This window comes from Anabrus simplex, chromosome 5, assembly GCF_040414725.1.
Source record: "Anabrus simplex isolate iqAnaSimp1 chromosome 5, ASM4041472v1, whole genome shotgun sequence".
In the NCBI taxonomy this organism is placed as follows: domain Eukaryota; kingdom Metazoa; phylum Arthropoda; class Insecta; order Orthoptera; family Tettigoniidae; genus Anabrus; species Anabrus simplex.
Genome location: NC_090269.1, coordinates 430993263 through 431016746, shown reverse-complemented (window position 1 = coordinate 431016746; position 23484 = coordinate 430993263). Strand labels below are relative to the sequence as shown.

Genomic DNA, 23484 nt, shown 5'->3' with positions numbered 1-23484 from the left:
ACTGTCAGTTCTGAGGAAAAATGTCCGTTACGAGAGGTGTCCGCTAAAACAAGTTTGTAAAAATCGGACATTTTAACGACAAAGAACATCCACCTTAATTATAAGCATACATATCTTTATTTCATTATTCTAAGTAATTTCTGTGTTAGTATTTTATAGAGAGTTATTGTAAGTGATTTTATATCATTTACAAACATTACAGCTTCGTGAAGTAATCCGTTGTTACTCATGTTTAACAGACAAATGAAATGCTACTAATTAGCGCCTGTATTGTCTTTTCCTTCTCAAGGAGCTCGACCTTATCAGCAACAATCTGAGTTATGAATAGAATGATGCAAGAAGGGAAGAAAATCCCCAGGTAAGTTGTGAGTCAACGGTCTTTGGCAGCGTTACTGGGCAATTAGAATTCTCGGAATAGGCCTATACACCAGTAGGTATAACTGCATTCCGATGTACCTCCTCTCCCCTTACTCGCGAAATAGTACAAACATTTAAAAGGTATTTCCTTGTGTCTGAAGAATGGTTTTAAAAGAAAGGATGACATGCAGTCCGGCGTAATAAATTGTCCGGCAACTTGTGAAGTGTCCACTTAAGTCAAGTGGACGGGACAAATTACAATGTCCGCTGTCCGGAGTTCCAGGTGTCCGTTAAAATGAGGCCAATTTAACACTTGTCTTATGTAAAATAAAATCTGTTCTGAGGAAAATTGTCCGTATATGGAGGTGTCCACTGAATAAGGGTGTCCGTTAGGGCAGGTTTGACTGTATGAAATTTAGTAGAAATATATCTAGTAGTTTTTTAAGTTATAGACAAACAAACAGACACCAAAGCTAAAAACTATGCAGATAGTCATTATTGCACCTGAAATGTATAACTGTGTGGAAATTTCTCCAAAATAGTCAACGTACAGACATACAGTTGTTACAATTTTACTTATATAGATAACGTGAGGAATAAATTTCATTATGTTCTGAAAATTATTCTGAATTTAGATGACTATATTTTCCACTCCCTTATTAAGTTTCGCTTTAATCATTTTAAAGACAGGACTTACATTCTTTTCTCTGAAAGCCTACATTTTCTGTTAAAACAGCCTGGCACTTTTAGACCTCACCTTTACATTTTTACCTAGCACTAAAAAGGGTTAAGTAGATCATCAGAATTGACAAATGGGCAGCCAAGTGGTGTCACATTAGCATGCATATGATAGCTGTCACCATATCATCATCATCCTCATTATTATTATTATTATTATTATTATTATTATTATTATTATTATTATTATTATTATTGTTATTATTATGCTGGGATTGCATGGCAGAGTATGTGGAGGATATCTTTTGTCAGAAGAAGAATTTGGAAGCGTATGAATGTCCGTAAAGGAGAAATGAAGAAAGAAGAAGTCTGAAAGATAAAGTAAGCAGGTTATCACCCTGAAGTAATGCGAGAGCGATTCTGGGGTGATGATACACATCATGGGAAAAGGGTGTATGGTTTTTAGTGGGTAAAAATCCCACACAATTGTGTGCCTTTCAAAGATTTTCCACGGACCCTCTTATAAACAATATTATTATTATTATTATTATTATTATTATTATTATTATTATTATTATTATTATTATTATTATTATTATTATTTCTTACTGAGTTTAGTGGAAGTATAGGGGAATAAGTGGCAGGGCCAAGAGACATCTGGACAAATGACAACCCAAAAAAATGAATTTAGGATATTTTCCCAAAATAATCTTTTCTTTCCTTTTCTGTTCTATTCAAAGCAACAACAACAACATAATATACAATGAATTAAATATTACATTATTTAAATTAAATATAACAAGGGTGAAGCTTTAGAACTTGTTACTTAACAAGGGAGAAGGAGCCCCCATTTTTAAGACTTATCAGTCCTTGTTTTTGGAATAAATTTTACCAAGATTAGCTAGTCTTTGACACAATCTTTGGTGCGGATATTCTCTGGTATTGAGAATATTTGGTTTTCACTTCAGGAAGCTGAAGCTTAGAGGTGATGGGACACCGAAATTTTATTTTCAATTGCCAGATGGACCAGAATTCACATTTATATGTACGAGGCATATTTTTTAAGTAAGGACCATTTAAAGATAACTACACAATGAAAGATGATTTTCAAACACCACATTTATTTGCAGATTCTGCATACTTTATTCTGTTTTTCAACATAGCTGCCAAGTTTGTTTAAACACTTGTCATATCTTACAACTAAGTTTTCAATACCCTCTTCATAGAAACTTGCCACCTGCTCTGATAACCAAGAGTTCACAGCATCAGGAGAGGCATTTGAGTGAGGTGTTATTGTGAAGTGTCTGGCTTAACGAATCTTTGCTTCAACTGAAGCCACCAAATCGTCTGTGATCTGAGATGTGCAACAGGAGCGGGCCTCATCATGGACGTTGCCACAGCCATCATTGAAGTCTTGTACCCACTTGTGCAGTTTGCCTTCACTTATAGCATTAGCACTGTACACTTCACTAATCTGTTGGGTGAATGTCTGCAGCAGATAGGTTCCTTGCCAACAAAAGCCATATCACAGACCAAACCTCTCACGGGGCGGGCGAGTCGATAATTTTGAACATTTCAGCAACCACAGAACAGAACTGTACAGGTTAGCAACAGAGCTGCAACCGAGCACCATTGTTCCCGAGGCATGCTGGCACACGATGCTTGCGCTTGTTGAGACACACACGCTTAAACTACTAGTGTCTACAACAAAACGGCCCTTACTTAAAAACCATGTCTCGTATTTCCCCGGTGGAAATGCTAAACAGCTTAGCATGACACACGCTGCACTTATCACAAGAAGAGGCAATAAAAATAGTGATCTCGAAATGATCTAGAACACAGAAGCAGAAGCCCTTAATATATGTGTGAAGAATAACAAAAAAGAAGTTTTAAATAGAAATGACTGGAAGAAATGTGCTGGAATGCTAAACCACTCAAGCGACCACATGACATGACTTGGGATAAAACCTAATAAGTCAGAAGGCCGGGTGACACAGAAGATAATCCATACTACTTACTGGCTAAGATGAATAGAAATTTAATTCAAACATGCAAAAGCATATAAATTTAGAATTTAGGAAAGTTTAGTAACCAAAAAGCAAAGTGAATAAGGAAAAAGAGGATACACACTTGTGTATTAAAATTACATGATATCCCTTAGGGTAATTACACTCTGGTCATAGTCAGCCTAGATAAGACAGGAGAAGAAATCCTACATTGAAACTAAGGTAATTGTTGCACACTCTTGACTGTTACATGCTAGATGGGAATGCCGGTATCGTCCCATCGCCATCCACAGATATGTTCACCAGATATAGATAGAAGTCTAGCTGCCTACCTTACATGCTGCCCCAGCCTTGTCCTTAGTCTCCTTGTAAGAAGAACCATACTTATCATCATACAATACAAGATCCACAATGATACATATGGTTACAAGTTTACAGTATTTATAGGGATAAGCTGAACACTGATTGAATGGTTTAAACTGACTTGGCAGTAGTGGCAACTTAGAAACAGATGACAAATATACACTGATAACAACCCAGAAATGGGTTTAATACTGAACTAGTGACTGAGCGAGTTGGCAGTGCAGTTAGGAGTATGCAGTTGTGAGCTTGCATTTAAAAGCTAGTGGATTCGAACCCTACTGTTAGCAGCCCTCAAGATGGTCTTTCAGGTTTCCCATCTTCACACCAGGTAAATGCTGGAGCTGTGCTTTAAATAAGGTCATGGCTGCTTCGTTTCCACTCCTACCCATTTCCTATCCCATCATCACCGCAAAACCTATCTGTGTTGGTACGATGTAAATTCAAAAAGCTCTACTAGTGCATTCCCTGTCCCTAGGTGGCACTTAAAATGAACTGTAGTGACATCTCTTAATCAACTAGAAAATTAAGGCATTTCATAAATTTCTGCCTCTCACTACCTTCAACCATTAGACGTGTTGCCTTCCACTAGTGTATAAAGTGAAGTGTATTGTTTGGGTGGATCATTAAACCAAATATTAGTTCTTCATTAATTCCCCTCACATGGGAGGCAGGTGCTAAGTCTGAGGTCAAGTTTCACTTGCATCGCACAACTAGTGATGCCAAATTGACCTTTGAAGAATTCTACACTATATTGTGTTTGGGCTGCCTTCGTCACTCTTTTGCTATATATCCTCCCACTGGGGTTCCAAAATATCTGCAACCCATTTTGTGTAGTCCACAGCATTGGTATCTAGTGGATAGAGACCACACTTACAAAAGGCTCTTTTCACAATACCTGGCCTAACGGCACCATCCCAAACTTTCTTTAACAAGGGTACAAAGTTTACCTTGGTTACTGATGCACCGAGAGTTTGTATTTTCTCGTCTTGAAGAGCATTTTCCTATGCTCCCTGTAGACATGAAAACACCCCTACATCTGCTGGTTGTAAAAGATGGGTGGCATCAGGGAAATGGTGGTAAAATATTATTGCATGGTCTTGACAATATTGACTGAGATGAAGGGATAAGTCCATCAAGAAATAGAATAACAGCAAGTGTAATTTTCTCTACCTCTAGCCATGGCCTATAAAGTGTTGAAGGTAGCTCAGAAATGTTGGGGCCTTCACCCAGCCACTTTCACTTTTCTCGAAGATCCAAGGCTCAGGTACACTATCTTTGATAAGTTGCTGAAGTAATATGTTACTGTACGACGATCATTGTTGGGCCACAACACCCCTTGCCACAGAAATTTCTGAGCATGGTTATGCCTTCTTTCCCTTTAGAGGGGAACAGCTTCAAATTACAGCAACTTCTGACTCCAAGGTACTTTCCTGAAACCTTATGGAACAGAAAATTTGTCTCATCTGCATTGAACATCCTGATGGGGCTTCCATAATTGACATTACATCCTCAGAATACAGGTAGCATGACAGTCCAGCAAACTAGCAACTTATTCTCCCTTCTCAGACAATAGCCCTGTCCTTGCTACTGGTTTCAGCCTTCTTCTGAGGATTCTGTCCCATAAAACATTTGAACCAGGTTTTATCAGGTCTGCCATGCTTAAACAGTGTGCTCCTTCCGCTGCACAGTTTGCTGAACAGCATCAATTAAATTATTTTTCTTGAACAAAAATCCTCTCTTAGCCATGTTGAATACTAATTCACTAATGCCCTCTTCTTCTCGTGGACTCAGGAACGGCTTTTGGCCAAGGGCAGTCTTAATCTTGTGACGTCAAAATAGCTTATCGTTCAACGCTGTTAAAGGGACCTGGTATGTTTCAGATGCCTCCCTTTGTGATATAATACCAGACTTTGCTGTTTGAACAGCTTCAGCCAAGGCAGACAATGAATACTGACACCGTTTCATTTCTTCAACAGGTTTAACTTTAGCTTTTGGAACAATTCCCCCATTTGCATCTTCATTTTGACCATTGTCAAGCTCTGAGCAGTAGTTAAGGAATTAAGCATGAACTGCAAAAAAGATCATTTTCTCCTTTCTACTTTTAAATTGCTAAAATGTAATAAAAATTTATGACTTTTCCAAAGAATGCAGGATAACTGGCATCAACAAGAATGGTGTGCAGGGGCACTTTATTTGCCGATGACAAGAACCCTTGGAATGTGCCAGGATTGTTAAAGAAAGTGATTAGCACAATGTAGGCATCAAAAAGACACAAGGCATCATAAAGGTAATTTAATGAGCTATGCCCGATGAGGTTCAATTTCAGGCCCTTTCAAGTTACAGATAGATGCCTCAGCAGACACGACCACAGAAATCCGGACTTTGGTGCCCCAAAAAAAAATTATACTTATTAAAATCACAAACAGCCCATTAATTTTCAGTGGCATTCGAAAGTGTGGGTTTTTTGTATTTAATGAACCTCACTTATTGAATGTCCTTTCGATATTATAAAATGGGAGTCAAATTTCAACCAGTATTTTATTTTAGATATAAATATGAAAATAGGTGAAACTCACAATACAAAAATTAATAATCATGTAAGTTAATATGACCTATTATTTAAAGGAAACCTTCTGAGGACATTATTTTATCAGTAATCACAGGGACACTGCGCCTTAGTCACAATACAACTATCTTGTCAAAATCCCTCTAACTCCAAAGTTCTGAAACTTTCCCACGCTCATCGACCTATTGATTGACATAAAGCTAAATTTGGAGGGGTGAATTTAGAAATCAGAAATATTATGTAAACTTATTGATATCCTTATTCTGCAACAAGATGTGTGAAGTGTTCAATATTTAAAGGGTGTTCGACATGTAGTGCCGTTACCCTATTCTCTCATCAAAAATGTGAAGTACAAAGTAATCTGTAACCATGCATATTAAACTTATCACAGTTCGGAAGATATCCCGGTCTGACTTAGTACATTTTGAATTTAAAAAAAAATTCCAGTCCCACATTTGATGATGTCATAGTTCCTGAATATGATATTAGCAACATATATAAGTCTACATATTGCAAACAAGATGCAAATTTTGTCAAGAACTGACTTTGTGGGTTTTGGAAACTATCTCTTCAGTTATCTTTTTTTCTCTTCTCAAGATCAAAACACACCATTAATATAAACAACTATTTCAAGAACGTCCAGTAGCATATTGAGTAGATATATTAATACCTCTAAAATTGAAGGTTGTGGAAATATGTTCCTCTTGTTTAGATAAATTTTCTTTAATTGATTTTCTAATAATTATCAGTTCTACATTTTAAAAACATTGCTGTGAGGCGAGAGTCATAAATCTGTGCATTCCCTTTGATTGCGGTTGTTGGTTGAGAATCAGTCTTTGGATTGGTATGAAACGTTCTCCTTTCTGCATTATTGTTTGCAAAATTTGTTATTCTTTATATATCCGCTAAAACAAGCAGTACTGAAATTGCAAATATCAAACTGCATCATTGTGACATGCTAGATGATGATGACACATAAGTGCAGCAGACTCATGGCTCATCATTGTAGACCATACTTTATCATCTCTCTTAATTCTGGAAGAGTTGGGACATCTGAGCATAAAGTGGATTATTTCATTATTCTCCTTATGAAAGCATCTGTTGGTGTGAGATCCACAAGAAGGAATCTAAGCAATCCACAGAGTTTTGTTGCATAAGGGCCAATGACCCCCTTGCAGTGTGGGTTATCCCTCCATCTTCCTACATCTACTGTTATTCCAGTCCATGTTTCTCATGACATTGCTTACTCCTTGATGTTCAGAACACGTTTGTAATTTCATTACTCTTTGATTTACTTCATATGAGATGGTGAATACTCAAGGGGTGTAGACCAGGCAATGCAGCATATATTCAGTTCTTTCTGAGACCATTCCTTATTGAAAGGAATTCAAATAGTTGTGATGTTGGGGCTGCAATATGGTATTACTCATTGTGGGCTAATGCTAAATGTAGGGGAGAGTAAAGTACTGGTTTTAATCCTCTTAGTTCCAAACAATTTTTTGAACTTCTGGCTAAATATGCCATGCCATTATCAATGGCTCTGGAGTTTCTTAGAAGTGTATTCTTAAAAAAAACTTATGAGATGAATGCATTAATATTTCTGTATTTTATAAACAGAATTGATGCCTTAACAGAAATGCTCATAAAATGAATTTCAGAAAGATTTCTACAAGATTTCTGTCTATGAGCCACTGTTGATTTCTGGCAATAGAGGACCGTCCTCAATCAAAGGTAGTGATTTGCATTATGATATTTCCTAGGGGTCCATTTCTGAATTTTTACGGATTATTGTACTATCAACAATTTGTATTTGATAAGAATTTATGACCACATCTATCATTTCATGATCACATCTGCCATAACAGTGCACAAAGGTTCCATTTATATATTTAACAAGCCTGTTCATGGAACTTACAGACATATTTTATTGATCTCATCCATACAAAAAATATCTTATTTGAATGTAAAGGAATAATTTTGTCATAACTAAATGCATCTGGGAATGAAAACCGGAAATAATGAGGAGGAATTTAGGGACAAAATATATTTTAATGCCCTTCAGACATGCTAGGATGGAAAATTTAGGTATGAAGTTTACTATGACATGGTCATCATCCTCAGAAATGACTATGTATATTTCAGTGTGGAGAACATTGCAGTACTTTGCCAAAGGTCAGTTACATCCGTGCGATAGTTGCCTTAAGACATTTAGTCGCAGAAGTGTTCTCAAAACCCAACTCTTCATTCACTCCGGTCTGAGACAATATACGTGTGACGAGTGCAATAAAACATTTCTGCGAAAGTCTAAATTCAAAAACCATCTCCTGATCCATACTACTGAAAACCTCACGTTTGCCATATCTGCAGTAGGCCTTTCTTGCGAAAGTATGATCTTAGAAGGCATCATTTTACTCATTCCAACGAAAGGCCGCTTAAATGTAATATCTGTAATAGAAATTTCCTGCGAAAGTCTTCATTAACTGAACACCTTGAAAACATGAGTAATGTTACAACAATGTAATATATGTAATAAGGCCTTTTACACTAAACGTAGTTTGCAAGATCATACTTTGACTCATATCTTCAATAAAAGAACATTCTTGTACAGTGTGCCAGAAATCCTTTACCCGCAGGTGTACTCTGAACAACCACATGTTTACTCACTCGGGGATACGGCTGTATGTATGTAGTGTATGCAGCAGTACCTTTTCTCAAAATTCTGCTCTGAGGGAGCATATGTTCACACACTCAAAGGAAAGAGCATTCCAATGAGACGAATGTCGCATATTTTGTCGTTCGAAGCGTGGTATACGAATGCATATGAAGATTCATTCCGCTGAACGACCGCACCAGTGTAATATATGCGGCGGTGCCTTTTCTCGAACGACTGATCTTAAGGTTCACATGTTAACACACACTAAACAAAGATCCTATTCTTGTAATGTATGCAGTAAAGCGTTTTCCCTAAAGTCACTTCTCAATAGACATCTCTTGACGCACTGTGCACGAGTTGATACTTCCGTTACCCCATGAAATTCGGAAATAGTCTTGTCATTATCAAGCAATCCTATTCTGCATTTAGGACTGTCACCTTGTGGCAGATACTGTATCAATATTGCTTACTTAATAAATGATCTCAAAAACTTAAAAATTTATGTAACACTTTCCTCAATAAGTCATTCAATTACCTAATTCCTCTTCCTATAAATGAATGTTTGCCGAGATTTGACCTCTTTATATTTTGTACCCTCCAGGTTATCCATCTGTCAATGCCGTTACACACAGTTTCTGCACTGATAGCTGGGAAGGTCCGGTTTGGTCGAGCATTTACTCTTCGCAAATCTTCCAAGCCCAAAGTTTGCACTATTTTTTGTAATAATTACTCTATTGTCTGAAACAACTCAAGCCAAATCTTTCTGCTTCACTAGGGATCTTTATCAGGTCTCATATCAAGAAATCCTGGTGATGGTCACATACATTGGAATCATATGCTAATTCGGGTATTGCCTGAGATTTATATGCACTACTATTTACGTCCTTACTACAACCGATAAATACCCTCATAGCCATGTCAAGACACGTGCAATCTTTATTTACAGCCTCGTTAACATGATTACCCCAATGAAGATGTCTCCTTGCATTGACACCTAAGTACATAATGCAATCCCTGTGAGGTGGTCACCCCACCAACACAGTAATTGAAATTGACAGGATTTTCTCTTGGTGAAGCGTACAACCTTACCATTCATCTCGTTTGTCAGCAGACAATTGTCTGCTGTCCATCTCATAATATGAACACAATGAATATAACTTTCAGGATAATATCAACATGCAATAGGACACTAGGAAAGTTTTGCAATGTGAGTGAACGTTTTAGACTTTTTCAAAATAATTTCCACCACACTCAGTACACTTCTCCATACGTTGATACCAGTCAGTGAACCAACTCTGCCACTTTTCTTTGGTTACATTGTCACACTCTTGATCCCATGCTGCCAGAAGCTCGTCACGAGATGCAAAACGCCGCCCTTTCAGCTTCATCTTCACTTCTGGGAAGAGTGCGAAGTAACATGTGGCAAGATCAGGACTCTATGGATGGTGGTCAAGCACAGTCAAGCCTGATCTGGCAAGAAAATCCCTTGTTACATTAGGACGATGTGCTGGACCATTGTCGTGATGCAAGAGCCAAGTGTTGAGCTGTGACCTTGGACACAGCTGCTTGAGAGCCTGGATGACTAGAGGCAGACAGGTTTCACTGTACCACTTCGCAGTAACTGTCCTTTGTGTTTCTAGCACAGCCCGGGTTCGGATGCCCCGTTCAGTGAAGAATACTGCAATCATCCTCTTCTTCAGTGACCTTGACTTTCGCACAGTCACAGGAGTACCCTCATTTCAAACAGGCACACCTTATTCTGGAATTTTGTTTGAACATCGTAATAATAAAGCCAAGTTTCGTCACCCATAACGATGCTATTGACGTTACGCGAAGTCCCATTTTCAAACTGTTTTATCATTGTTTGGCACCATTTTACTCGATGTGTCCTCTGTTCCTCTAAAAGTGAATGTGGCACCCAATGGGAACAAACCTTTCTGACATGGAGATGGTCATGTGGAACTGAATGAATAGCTGGTGCTTGTATGTGGAGGGTCTCTTCTACCTGCCGATATGTCAACCGCCGCTCTTGCTGCAACATTTTCATCACACTTTCAATGTTTTCCTCGGTGATTGATTCAGACGGTCGCCCAGAATGAGGATTTTCTTCAACCCCAAAATTTTCCCCTCTGGTACACTTTGTACCAGCGGAAAATTGTTGTCCGTTGTGGACAGTCTTTCCCCAGCACAGGAGTCATTTCCTCCAGGGCGCTGGTCAGCAGTTAATCCACGAGCAAAACTGATGCGTATAATTACGCGATATTCACTTTTGGACCAAACTGATATCTTAACTTGCTTTCAATCCCACTGCTTGGTAACAACTGGTGTGAAGGTCTCGCCTTGCTGTCTTCTACACAAGTTTTCACCCCTCTTTCCATCCCTCACCATAACAGCGGTGTCAAGCCAACCGTTTATGCATGTTGCAAATCTTTCCTAGTGCCCTTTGTATTGTCCTCCAGTTATTTTCCTTATGTTCTGCTAAATTCCTGCATGCCTTCTTGTACCTGTACAAAATAATATTTTACAGCAAGTCATAAACAAATAAATTGATCAGTGCCATCTAGAAGCACATCATATTTCAAACTATGTTTGAGATTCTTCCCTGTAATTTCAAAACACCTGCAGTTTATTATTTATTTTAAATGAATTACACAGTTCCTTAAATACATCAGCACGGTATTCCCTAAGTCATACAATGTTCCACATGCTTTTCTACCAGTACCGTGTACTATGTGAAAGTCTCCTTTTGCGTTTTAGATTCTTTGGATTTCGTCACACCTTTCAGAAAACTGAAGTATGACTTATAGATTCATTATCTTGACAAACAGCGTTTGCATCAGAAGACACTTTTTCATTTCCTTGCAGTAGCGTCTGAACTCTGATCACTATAAATGAATGAGACAGCTTCACACAGGTGTTTGTCTGTACTTTTCTATGTATGGAAGATAGGTATGAAAAGTAAAGGAATATAGTCATTTAATAGTAAGAATACCTACAGTATACAGAAAGAGAAATTAGTGGAGACAGGAACTATAAGAAAGCCTGCTAGAACAGCTAGAATTGTGACCAAAATCTTCCTGCAAGAATGGGGTTGTTTGAAGGGGAAGTAAAATTTGGCAACCATCCTCTATTAATATTAATTAGAGAGAAAAAATTGAAAGGGTCCGGCAGTCCAAAATAGCCGGCCTCGGAACCTAATATCGACAGGGTGGAACAAGGTTGACCAAGAGATTTCGGATAGGAAATGTGAAATTGAGGAGCCTGGTACAAGTAGGTGAAAGCAGTACTACGACTTAGGTTGGGGGACTGTGGTCGACGCACGCTCCCAAGAGTCCGCAGAGCCCCTTTTGGCCACCTCTTACGACAGGCAGAGGCTACCGTGGTAGTTATTCAGCCATTCCCACCCTCGGGGGAAAGAATACCCCTTTAGTGCAGAGCTCGTTACACTCCGACTTACTCTCAGGCGGGGAGCGGTTTCCCTGATTGATGAACATATTTCATTACTTGCTTATAAAAACCATAGACTGAACTGTAAAAGAACCCTGAGAGAAATATATACTTGAATGCAGTATATTATATTAATGGTTAAAAAATATTTTTACAATGCCGTACTTTGTGAAAGAACATAATAAACACTAAACCAGATAATGAGGAGGAAGTAAAAGTATACAGTATAGTAAAGCTGACCCCTTTAAATTCCAAGAGTTTTATGGCAAATATTTCCCAGCTGGGCATCACAAGGCGGGCACATAAACTTAATGTGGGATAATTCTGTTTATATTAAAAATAGTGCTATTGAGCAGTTTGTGCTAATTAAATTATTGAAATGCAACCCAGATCCCAAATACCATAGTAAAATTAGGAGCATTAAAGGAAAGTAAGGGAAGCACACACTAAAATGCAATTCATTTCGAAGCGTATGCATATATTTCATAAGCTGTCTTCTGAAATGAAAGCTTCTCATGACAAATATATGAAAGGCGAAAATGGATGGAAAATCTCTGTAAGTATGTTAGGAAAATGAAAGGAGCCAACCAAGATGTGTCAATGATAATGCCCAGAGAATGCGAGGTAATTACTGACGATCTTTTAATAGCTAATGAATTAAATAATTGGTGGGTGCGTGTTTAATGAGCAAAATAACGTGCCGATAGACATTATAGGTAACATTAATTGTTCTCTCTTCTAAATTAGCCATAGAAAACTTCAGGAAAGAATTATAAACTTAAGAGAATACAAGTCGACAGGGCCTGATAATATTGCTGGAGATATTCTTATAATGGCAGGTAGAGCTATTGTATGTCATTTGGAAATAGTATTTACTGTGTCGCTCAAAATACGCAAAATCCAGATGACTGGAAGGAAGCAACTGTGGTCCCGATTTTTGAAGGGGACAACAGGCTGCTAATGGACAACTATAGACCCACTGACCTTACGTCCATTGTGCGCAAACAAATGAAACACCTCATTACAGAATATCTAAGAGAACAACGGAAGAAAAATTCATGGATTAATGTCCGTTGACATGGTTTTAGAAGAGGTTTATCGTGTGAAGCCAGATGCTGTCGCTCTTTCAAGATATTAATGAATCATTGGACATAAGTGTGCAAGTTGATGTTATTGTAATTGATTTTGCTAAAGCATTTGATGTAGTATTACGTGACATTCAGGTCCGAAAATTGGTGAAAACAAACATTGATAAAAGGGTGGTTCTTTGGATCCGGAAATTTTTGACAGAGCGCACGCAGGGGGTAAACATGGGAAGCAAATACTCCGACGAAATTTCTATAACGTCGGGAGTAGTACAGGTAGATTTACTGGGCCACTCCTATTTACAGCATTTATCAATGATCTGCCGAACGAAATTCAAAGTGAATGCAGATTGTTTGCGGACGACTGCATAATATACAGAAAAATACAGAGTGTTAGCGATAATAGGTTACTACAAGCCGATGTAAATACAACCCATAAATGGGCATTAGATAACAAAATGAAAATAAATTCTTGAAAATGCAGACCAATAAGAATTGGAATGAAACGTAGGGAAACAGACTTTCAATATTGTTTTGAATCGAACACTCTGGTTGAGAGTGACTCATGCACGTACCTATGAAACTACGTAAAGGGAGATCTAAAAAGGGACACCCATGTAGGGAGTGTAATTACCAAAGCGTACAAGTCCTTACACTTCGTGATGAGGGTGCTAAAGGGCAGCAGTTCCCAGGCGAAGGCCCCATTACTCATTAGGCCAGTCCTGGAATATGGGGCAGCCGTATGGGATCATACCAAACAGGACTCATTAAGGAACCTGAGATGGTACAGCGAGATTCGTGCTTAATGATTGTAATCTTAGAAGTAGCGTGACAAGTATGATAGAAAAACTTGGCTGGGAGACACTGGGGGCTAGAGGGAAACATTATGTGCTATGTATAATGCTTACACGAAAAAGTCAGCTTGGGGAGAGTTGAACAGCCGACTGTTACATAAGTAGGACAAATCGTTAGCGTAAACTAAAAGATAAATGGTAGAAAACTAACTATGGTAAATATTCGTTCGTTAGTCGCGAAATTGATGAATGGAATGCATTACCTGCAGCTATCTTAGAGCCTTTTCCCAAAAATGCAAGTTTCTGCAAGAATCGACGCCAGCATTCTGTAAATTGCGCGTGAATTTCTATGTGATTGTGTCATATTTTAATGGACTGTAAATTGTAGTATTGAGGCATCTGAATTACTTAAGGTGTGTGTGAATCTGAAGGGGCTGCCTGGCCGAGGCGGTAAAGGCGTGCTCGGTTCGCCCGGAAGGACGTGGGTTCGAATCTCCGTCAGGAAGTCGTAAAATTTAACCTTGTTGTTCTGTTCACTTTTACTCGACGGATATACTGTTCGGGTCAATATGACCCAACATATCAAAATGCTGTAGAAATCTTATACAAACATAAATTTTTGTACAGTTAGCTATCGACATCGTTGTTCTATTCCAGTACCTTGTTGATAATAATAATAATAATAATAATAATAATAATAATAATAATAATACAAACAAGTTATTAAGGGATATTTCTTATCTAAATATTCGCATAAATTTGAAACAACAGACAAGTTTCCATTACAGGCATTCAACTTAGAATGCACTACAGTTTTTCCGTGCTTCTGTTCTTACTGTTGGCAGTTTAGACGTAAGTATTAACATAAATTTGTAACAACAGACAGTTTTCAATACAGATATTCATCTTAGATTCCAACATAGAAAGCACTACAACTTTTTTTCATACTTCTCTTCTTACTGATGGCAGTTTAGACAAAATTATTCACATAAATTTGAAACAGCAGTGTTTTCAATACAATCGTCTTAGAAAACACTATAGTTCTTTTCTTACTTTTCTTCTTACTGCTTGCAGTTTGGACACAAGTAGGTAACATGTTTCTTGAAAATATATTTACTACATTTTCCACACAACATTTTTTGTTTAGGGTGCTGTGAGCTGCACCACACAAAATACAACCGTATGCGTACTCATGACAGTCTTGAGCGTTGTCATGACAACCGTTGTGTTACACGTCACAAGTCAGCCTAAGGCTCTATAAGTCTTTAGAGAGCCCTAAGCAAATACAGTAAAGACAATACGCGACACTGAGTGAGATATCGAGGGACAGCTATTGGAGCTCACTCTAGCGGATAGACCTGAACAGTACTGATTCTCTCATTAGAGCACGTGTATTTGTGTGTGAAGTTTTTGGTGTTATTTATGCGCTTTCAGTGAGTTGACATAATTACATAGTAGCGTGTGTCATTCCTTGATATCTCCTCTCAACATGAGGGGAAAGGTAAGTGCTGTGTTTGGCTGCAGTAATTACGAAGTAGAGAAAAATGCGCGGTCGTTCTTTAGGTTCCCTCGTGACAAGAACATGTAAGTAATATTGTGTTTGCATATATATTCTTCCAGTGACAGAGATTTTTATAGTACTTCATAATCTTCTGACCTGCTCGACCCATATTTTAACTGGCATAAAATATAATACGCATATTTTATAGTATAGTTCAGCAGTTAACCTTCAATACCGATGTGTTGTTGTAGATGTGATCTGTGGGTTTTGAAATGTCACGGAAGTGATTTGGATAAGGTAGAAATGAAAGCAGCGATACGCTTATATAAGAATTATAAGATCTGTTCAGATCATTTCCAGGCCAGCGACTTTAAAAATCCTCGACTATACAGCCAAGGGTATGTTACATTTTTACTCTAATTGTACGTAAATATTCCTCAAAGCATCACTATCGACAACATTTTCATACTTTTCTTTCTTTTATCCCTCTTCTCAGATTAAGGCCGGGATTTTATAGATTTTCTTTCTGTTAGTAGGCTTCATGTTAAGAGGAAAATTGTCCAGCTATTAAATGTTAATTCATTGCATCATATGTGTAAAGAATGTGCCGATATTTTTATTGACAAGTGTCTTCATGTGATGATACAATGTTTTAAAATAAGAAAAAAGACGAATCCAGCCGCTAAATGTTAAAGCTAAAAAAGTAATGCATAAATGAAAGATCAAGCCATTTCACAGCAGCCCATTTCATATCTTGTTTATGTGTCTAATTTCAGTCTTTGAATAATAACCTTTTAAATAATTCTTCATTCATTTATCCAGAATTGCTTTAGCAACTTCGAAGTTAATATCTCAATACCACTTTCTTTCTAGACGTAATTTATTTATCCATTTCCGTATATACATTCCCATTGATATTTGAATTTAGCGCGATTTGTTCAGGTCAAGTCACTAGGAGCGCCACCGTCGAATTGTCTCCCACAAGGTCTGTCTAGGGAGGTCTGGTCACGCTACCACAATCCTTTGCGGTGGCGGCCATATTGGGTCTCAAATATCGTTGTTACGTGGGCGTGCCCGATGTAATGATGTGAGTTATTACTTGTATTTTGAAGGAAAACGGGATACTGCGCCGCACCAAATTGTCAAAATAAGATAACTGACGGAATTAGAGTGTTTCGCTTCCCGAGAGATAAGCAAAGGAGAGCTCAGTGGGTACAAAACTGTAGGCGTGACAAATGGCAACCTACAGATAATTGCTTCTTGTGCGAGGTTAGTGAAGTCATACATTCGTATTATTCCTGAATAACAGTATGTTTATATGAACGATGTTTTATATTTATAGTTCTTATTATGTTTTTTTTTGCTAGTGGCTTTACGTCGCACCGACACAGATAGGTCTTATGGCGACGATGGGAGAGGAAAGGCCTAAGAGTTGGAAGGAAGCGGCCGTGGCCTTAATTAAAGTACAGCCCCAGCATTTGCCTGGTGTGAAAATGGGAAACCACGGAAAACCATCTTCAGGGCTGCTGACAGTGGGGTTCGAACCCACTATCTCCCGGATGCAAGCTCACAGCCGCGCGCCTCTAACCGCACGGCCAACTCGTCCGGTGTATTTCCCCTAGCATCATTTTGAAGAATCGCAGTTTGAACTAAAGAGGGCAGATGGACGGAAACTACTCAAGTGGAATTCCATCCCAACAATTTTCAAAGTCCCTAATCCACCCTAGTCTTTGACAAATAATAGGAAACCTCCCAAAGAAAGAGAATTGTCTTTCAAAACAAGCAAGACAAGTAACAGGAAATGTGTAATACTAGTATTAATGTTTATGAAAATTTCCTTTTCATGTGTCCGGCTTCATGGCTAAATGGTTAGTGTGCTGGCCTTTGGTCACAGGGGTTCCAGGTTCGATTCTCGGCAAGTTCAGGAATTTTAACCATAATTGGTCAATTTCGCTGGCACGGGAGCTGGGTGTATTTGTCGTCTTTATCCTCATCACGACGCGCAGGTCGCCTACGGGAATCAGATCAAAAGACCTGCACCTGGCGAGCCGAACTTGTATTCAGACGCTCCTGGCACTAAAAGCCAAACGCCATTTCATTCCATTCCTTTTCATGTAAACTATGGACAGTATCATTCTAACCCTACATGCAACGTCGAAATGTTTCACAGATATTTGAAATGCTTGTTCCTGTTCAGTTACCAATTATAATCACAACAAACAATAGGCCTATCACTTCAAACCAACAATTTATGTCCAGATGGCGATCATTACAACAATTGTATTGATAATAGCAGTCTTATACTGTAGTGTAGTTATTATTTACAGTTAAATTTCATTCATCTTAAATGCTCTATAGAGTACATCATATGGCTGGACAAATACTTGAAGATCACAACACTCGCTTCACTCGCACTAACCAACTACTGTAATTTAATGTACCGTAGCCTAACATAATATTCTAATGTAATCCCTAAAATAGCCTATCCTAGGTTAACTCAACTTAATAGTGACTGAATTTGTATTTCTTATGAAATCGTGTCTACCAATGGCTTTAATTTTCTTATCCATTATTATTATTATTATTATTATTATTATTATTATTATTATTATTATTATTATTATTATATGCGTGAATATTAGGACTCAGCTAAGAGCCCCATGGTCGCCAACTCACGCTCTCTGGTTAGGAGAGCCTGACGCCCCTTTCAGTCGCCTCCTATGACAGGCAGGGGATACCGTGGTTGTTGTTCTATTTTCCCCACCCACGGGGGAAATCTATTTTGGGTTGTGACTATGAGGCCCTTAGCTGAGTCTTGACATTGCTTTCACTATTCTAGCCCATCCGACCTCGCCTGGTCAAGAGTTGTTCTTTTCCGACCTCGACGGCATTAGCGCATTCGAGGTCTAGGAAGTTTTTCATTTCCACGCACTTTGTGACCTTCATCTTTCTTTTGCCGATACCTTCATTTTTCTAAATTTTGGTCCCTTCCATTTGTTCTCTTCTGATTAGTGTTTATAGAGGATGGTTGTTCAGTTGTACTTCCTCTTAAAACAGTAATCACCACCACCACTTTGTACTATATAGCTGCATGGGTTATCAATAAACTAGTTAAGAGTAGCTAAGAACATCACTCTTCCTGTTTATGTGCAGAATATTTTTGCCTTAGAACCGACAGAAATACCACACGAATGGATAACAACAGTTACCATACATAATTTAATGCACTCAACTCAAGAGGCATTCATAGTTTGTCAACATACTGGGGTAACCTTTTGAAACGCAGTATCGGAAATTACTCTCTTAATAAAGAAAACGCTGAAGGTAATTTATTACAACCGTCGTTTAGTACTTTAAATATAGTACTTCAAGTTCAGTATTTCATGTACCGGTAATCATAATATGACACAGGTGCTGCACAGATTTATATGTTTCTGTCAATAAGATTACGTATTTGACAGATGATATTAATAAGAAACACAGTAAGACCAAGTTGTAAGGAAGTAAAAGAGAAGAACATGAGCTTTTCTGTTGATTCTTGTTTCTGAAAAAAGAAAAAAAATAGAATTTCAGGCTCTGTTAATTATCTTCCTATTCAAACAGCTGTGAATGTATTCATATAATTTAAGTGTTATACAGTTATATATACATGGCCAGGAGATGCCCAATTACATTCTTTATCATTATTGGTTGGTATTTTGTTTTTATTTCAATGTACGGTACCGAAATCCTCTAAATTCGAATACACTTGCCTTTGGTTACGCTCGCTTGAAGACCCAATATGGCGGCTCCTTAAGTAGCATTCGTGACTTGACCTCCCTAGACAGACCTTGGTCTCCCATTTTAGCAAGGCGAAATCCGTAAGTGTCGCGTATTGTCTCTACTGTATTTGCCCTAAGTCAGCCCGCACTGCTGTGAGCATTGAGAGTAGAGTTGGGCATTAGGATTCTTTTTCCAGAATCGATTCGAACGATTCATTCATACATTACGAATCGATTCTCACGATTCGTTCACGATTCGTTCACGATACTTTTCCAGTTCTTTCGCGACTCGTTCAAGACGAACGGAGAACGATTCCAAAGATCCATAGATGCGTGAAAGGTTTCTTCACTATTCACTACTCTGTGTAAATACAAAATATCACGAGCAACATTAAAGTATACTGAATCTCTAATTGAAATTCAATTATTGTGTTTTGTCAAACAAAATAATTCGTAATACTAGATTTCACCAAAAATTATAAATGAGTAGTTCACGTACCGGTATTTTGAAGTTTCGTGAGCATACGGATAGTAAATAGGCCTAAAACTGATATGGAATGAAATCATCGACACGTGCCATAATGTTACATCATCAAAGTATATTCCAGTATTTCTACCGTCATCGAGGGAACAGAAAATGATGGAAACATACATCATGTATCCGCCCGCGGTCTCCACGTTGATTGGAGAATGACTGGGTTACTTCTGAACGCATGGCAAGGGCCTCCACGTGTTGATGTGTGGTTGTCTACCGTAGGAACTGTCATTACCTCGCCTGATTGCAGCCGGACTGTTTCCGGATGTCACTGATATCAACATGTAGATGAAATGCCATGCTGATGTGGATTACGAAGCAAATTATATTCACTGTCTGCGAGGAATAAACAACAAGCGAATGACTTATCACATCTGGATTATTTGACATCTCATAAATTTAAATAAATTACGGAAGGTTGATTGATTTGAGGTTATGCCCAAAAGTTAAATACGTAATAAATCATTCACAGCAGCACATGAAAGGAAAATTCACACTTTCAATATTTCAGTGAAAATTAAATTCTATGATGGGAAACATCATTTTGAAAAGCCAATATTTAAGAAAATAAAAAAACTGATAAAGGACAACTTCCAAGTAGGATTCCCGCCTCTCTCTCCTCTCTTTTTTATCTTGTCCCCTTCCCCCCTGTGGGTTGGGGCGGTAGAATAACACCCACGGTATCCCCTGCCTGTCGTAAGAGGAGACTAAAAGGGGCCCCAAGGGCTCTGAACTTTGGAGCGTGGTTTGGCAACCACGGGGCCCTTAGCTGAGTCCTGGCATTGCTTCCACTTACTTATGCCAGGCTCCTCACTTTCATCTCTCCTATCTGACCTCTATTGGTCAACACTTGTTCTTTTCCGACCCCGACGCTATTAGGTTTGCGAGGGCTAGGGAGTCCTTCATTTTCACGCCCTTCGTGGGCCTTGTCTTCCTTTGGCCGATACCTTCATTCTTCGAAGTGTCAGAACCCTTCCATTTTTTCTCTCTGATTAGTGTTATATAGAGGATGGTTGCCTAGTTGTACTTCCTCTTAAAACAATAATCACCACCACCTCCATCTCTCCTCTTTTTCACTGCTGCTCGTATCATTCTGATTAATGGCGAGACTGTCGACAGTGATACCACACATACCGACCGATCCGCCACCACGTGATGCACAAAGGCATGCTACATTTCAGCTATTACACTCATCAGAGCTTTATTCATGTCCTGACGGCTACGAGTTTTATTATTACTTCCAACACACCAGGCCCCACACAATCTCTATTGATGTACAGCTTCCATTGAGCCTTCGCAAACGAATGGTGTCTTAGAGGTTACAGATACAAAATGGCGGGTTAAGCATGAGGGCATGTGTCCCTGGTATTCTCCAATTTGAATTACTTACTTATATTAATTACAATGAATACAAATAGGTTCTTGCATATTTTTGACGTTTTGCATGTAAGATTGCTTATGGTATGAATTGGATAACGAACTACTTTGATGACTCCGCGGAGGTATTCTGCGACAGCATCAACCAACAAACGTTAACATGAGCACGTTGCTCATGATTACAACACGACTGGTTTTCTCGAGGTTTTATTGACATGGATCGACACACTATCTTCTCAATTTTCTAAAGCCTAGAATCTCTCTAATTGGGATTGTTTTTTTCTTGCCGCTAAACGTAGGATTAAAATAAGCTACATTTAGCGAGAAAAAGCTATGTTGGCAACACTGATCACGTGATATCTTGAGCAACTCAGTCCTCGGTGGTTTGCCTAGCTTTTGTGCGTGTTTTGTATGTGAGCAAAATGGATCGGAGTAATAGGAAAACAAGTTTTATCTGGAAATACTTTCTAGAGATAAGTCCCGGTCGTGCTAAGTGTGAAATATGTTCCGGTGTTTATTCATTTAAGGCTGGAACCACCTCAAATTTAACTAGACACTTAAAAACAAAGCATCCTACTGCTGCTATTAGGCCGGAAATTCCGCAGCCCAATACCGAAGAAGGAGTTGTTGAATATAGGTCATCTGTGCCCTCAACATCAGCCATTGGACCTATACCCTCAATATCTACCGAAGAATCATCGCAGCCACCAGCCAAAAGGCAAAAAAAAACTGGGCAGAGCAAAATGAGCGACTTTGTTTCCAGACCTCTTCCAGTGTCGGAAAGCAAAATGTTGGACAATATTGTGTTAAAACTTATTGTGAAACAATATCATTCTTTCAGAATAGTTGAACAGCCAGAGTTTAGGGAATTTCTGCATAATTTAAATCCAAATTATGTATTGCCTTCTCGAAAATCTTTATCGAATGCACTTCTCGATTCGACATATAATAATGTTAAAGACAAAATAAAGGCCAGCTTATCCCAGACTACAGCATGCTGCGTGACCACGGACAGTTGGACCTCATGAGCGTCTGAAAGTTGTGTTGCCTTAACTGTTCATTATTTGGATGGAAACTCCAAATTGTGTAGTGCCTTACTGGACTGTTTCGTGTACAACGAAGGCCACAGTGCAGAATACATTGCGGGTATGCCAGGAATGGGAAATTGACAGTAAAATTGTTGCTGTTGTGTATGACAGTGCTCCAAATATGATTGCAGCAGCAAGAAACCTAGGATATCAACACATTCCGTGTTTTGCGCACACTGTAAGTGTTATAGTGCAGAACGCTCGAGGGGAAATTAAAGAGCTCAAAACCAAAGTGAAAGATGTGGTAGAATATTTTAAGCGGAGTCCACGTGCTCTTTCTAAATTAAAAGGGATCCAGAAACAAATGGGACTTCCAGAGCAAACTTTTAAGCAAGAGGTGCCTACCAGATGAAATTCCACCTATGCTATGTTTCAAAGTGTGGTGAAAAATAGAGAAGCTGTTGTGTCAACTTTGGCGCTAGTGAATCCCGGGTTCATTCTCCCCAGTGAAGATTTTGATGTTTTGGATGAAATGTGCAAAATTCTCAAACCGTTTTTACAGATCACCGAGGATGTAAGCTCTGAGAAACAAGTGACTGTTTCAAACTGATTTTATTTGCTCGGTGCTTAAATAAATATTTTGAGAAAATTGAAAATGTAAATAAACCAAAAGAAATATCATCAGTGGTTGCAGAAATTAAAACCGAACTTGATAAACGGTTCAAAGACATTCAAGACCGAACCATTTTAGCTGAAGGGACCTTGCTCGATCCCAGATTCAAGAAGCAAGCTTCTCTCTCCACTGCAGCGTACAATAAGGCGAAACAATCGCTTATCCAAAAAGCTGCATCTGTGAGAATTTCCTGCGATGAGGTAGTAAGGGAATCAGAGGAGCAACAACGTGGAGAGGACTCAGATGAAGATTTATTGTGGGGAGAGTTCGACTCCAGTGTTAAACATTTCACAAACCCCGTTACGCCGCTGGCTGCCACGATAATAGAATATGATAAGTATATTGATGAACTATTGCTGGCAAGGAAGGCGGATCCCTTTAGGGGTAGCAAGAGAAAAGAATGTATTACCCGAGGCTGTACCAGCTGATGTTAAGACGACTGTGTGTTGTTGGTAGTTCTGTTCCAGAGCTGGAAATACTTTAACTGAGTTGAGACGACGCCTTACGTCCACAAAACTATCGAAGATAGTGTTCCTCAATTATAATTTATAAATTCAAGTGAAATTCCAAGTACATGTTTTGCATCATGTGTCTACTAAATCTTCCAACATAAGGTATGTACTCATTGCTTTCATACATCATTGTTTCGATCTACTGTTA

The 23484-nt window shown here is 38.6% G+C and overlaps 1 long non-coding RNA gene across 1 annotated transcript in view; it reads left to right on the top strand.

Moving 5' to 3' along the window:
* Positions 1–8411, top strand: part of LOC137500935 (uncharacterized) — a 43256-nt gene extending 34845 nt beyond the window's left edge. Inside the window, exon 4 of the long non-coding RNA XR_011018291.1 lies at positions 8113–8411. This is a non-coding gene — a long non-coding RNA (uncharacterized lncRNA). The remainder of the gene's footprint in view (positions 1–8112) is intronic.
* Positions 8412–23484: the final 15073 nt, after the last annotated feature.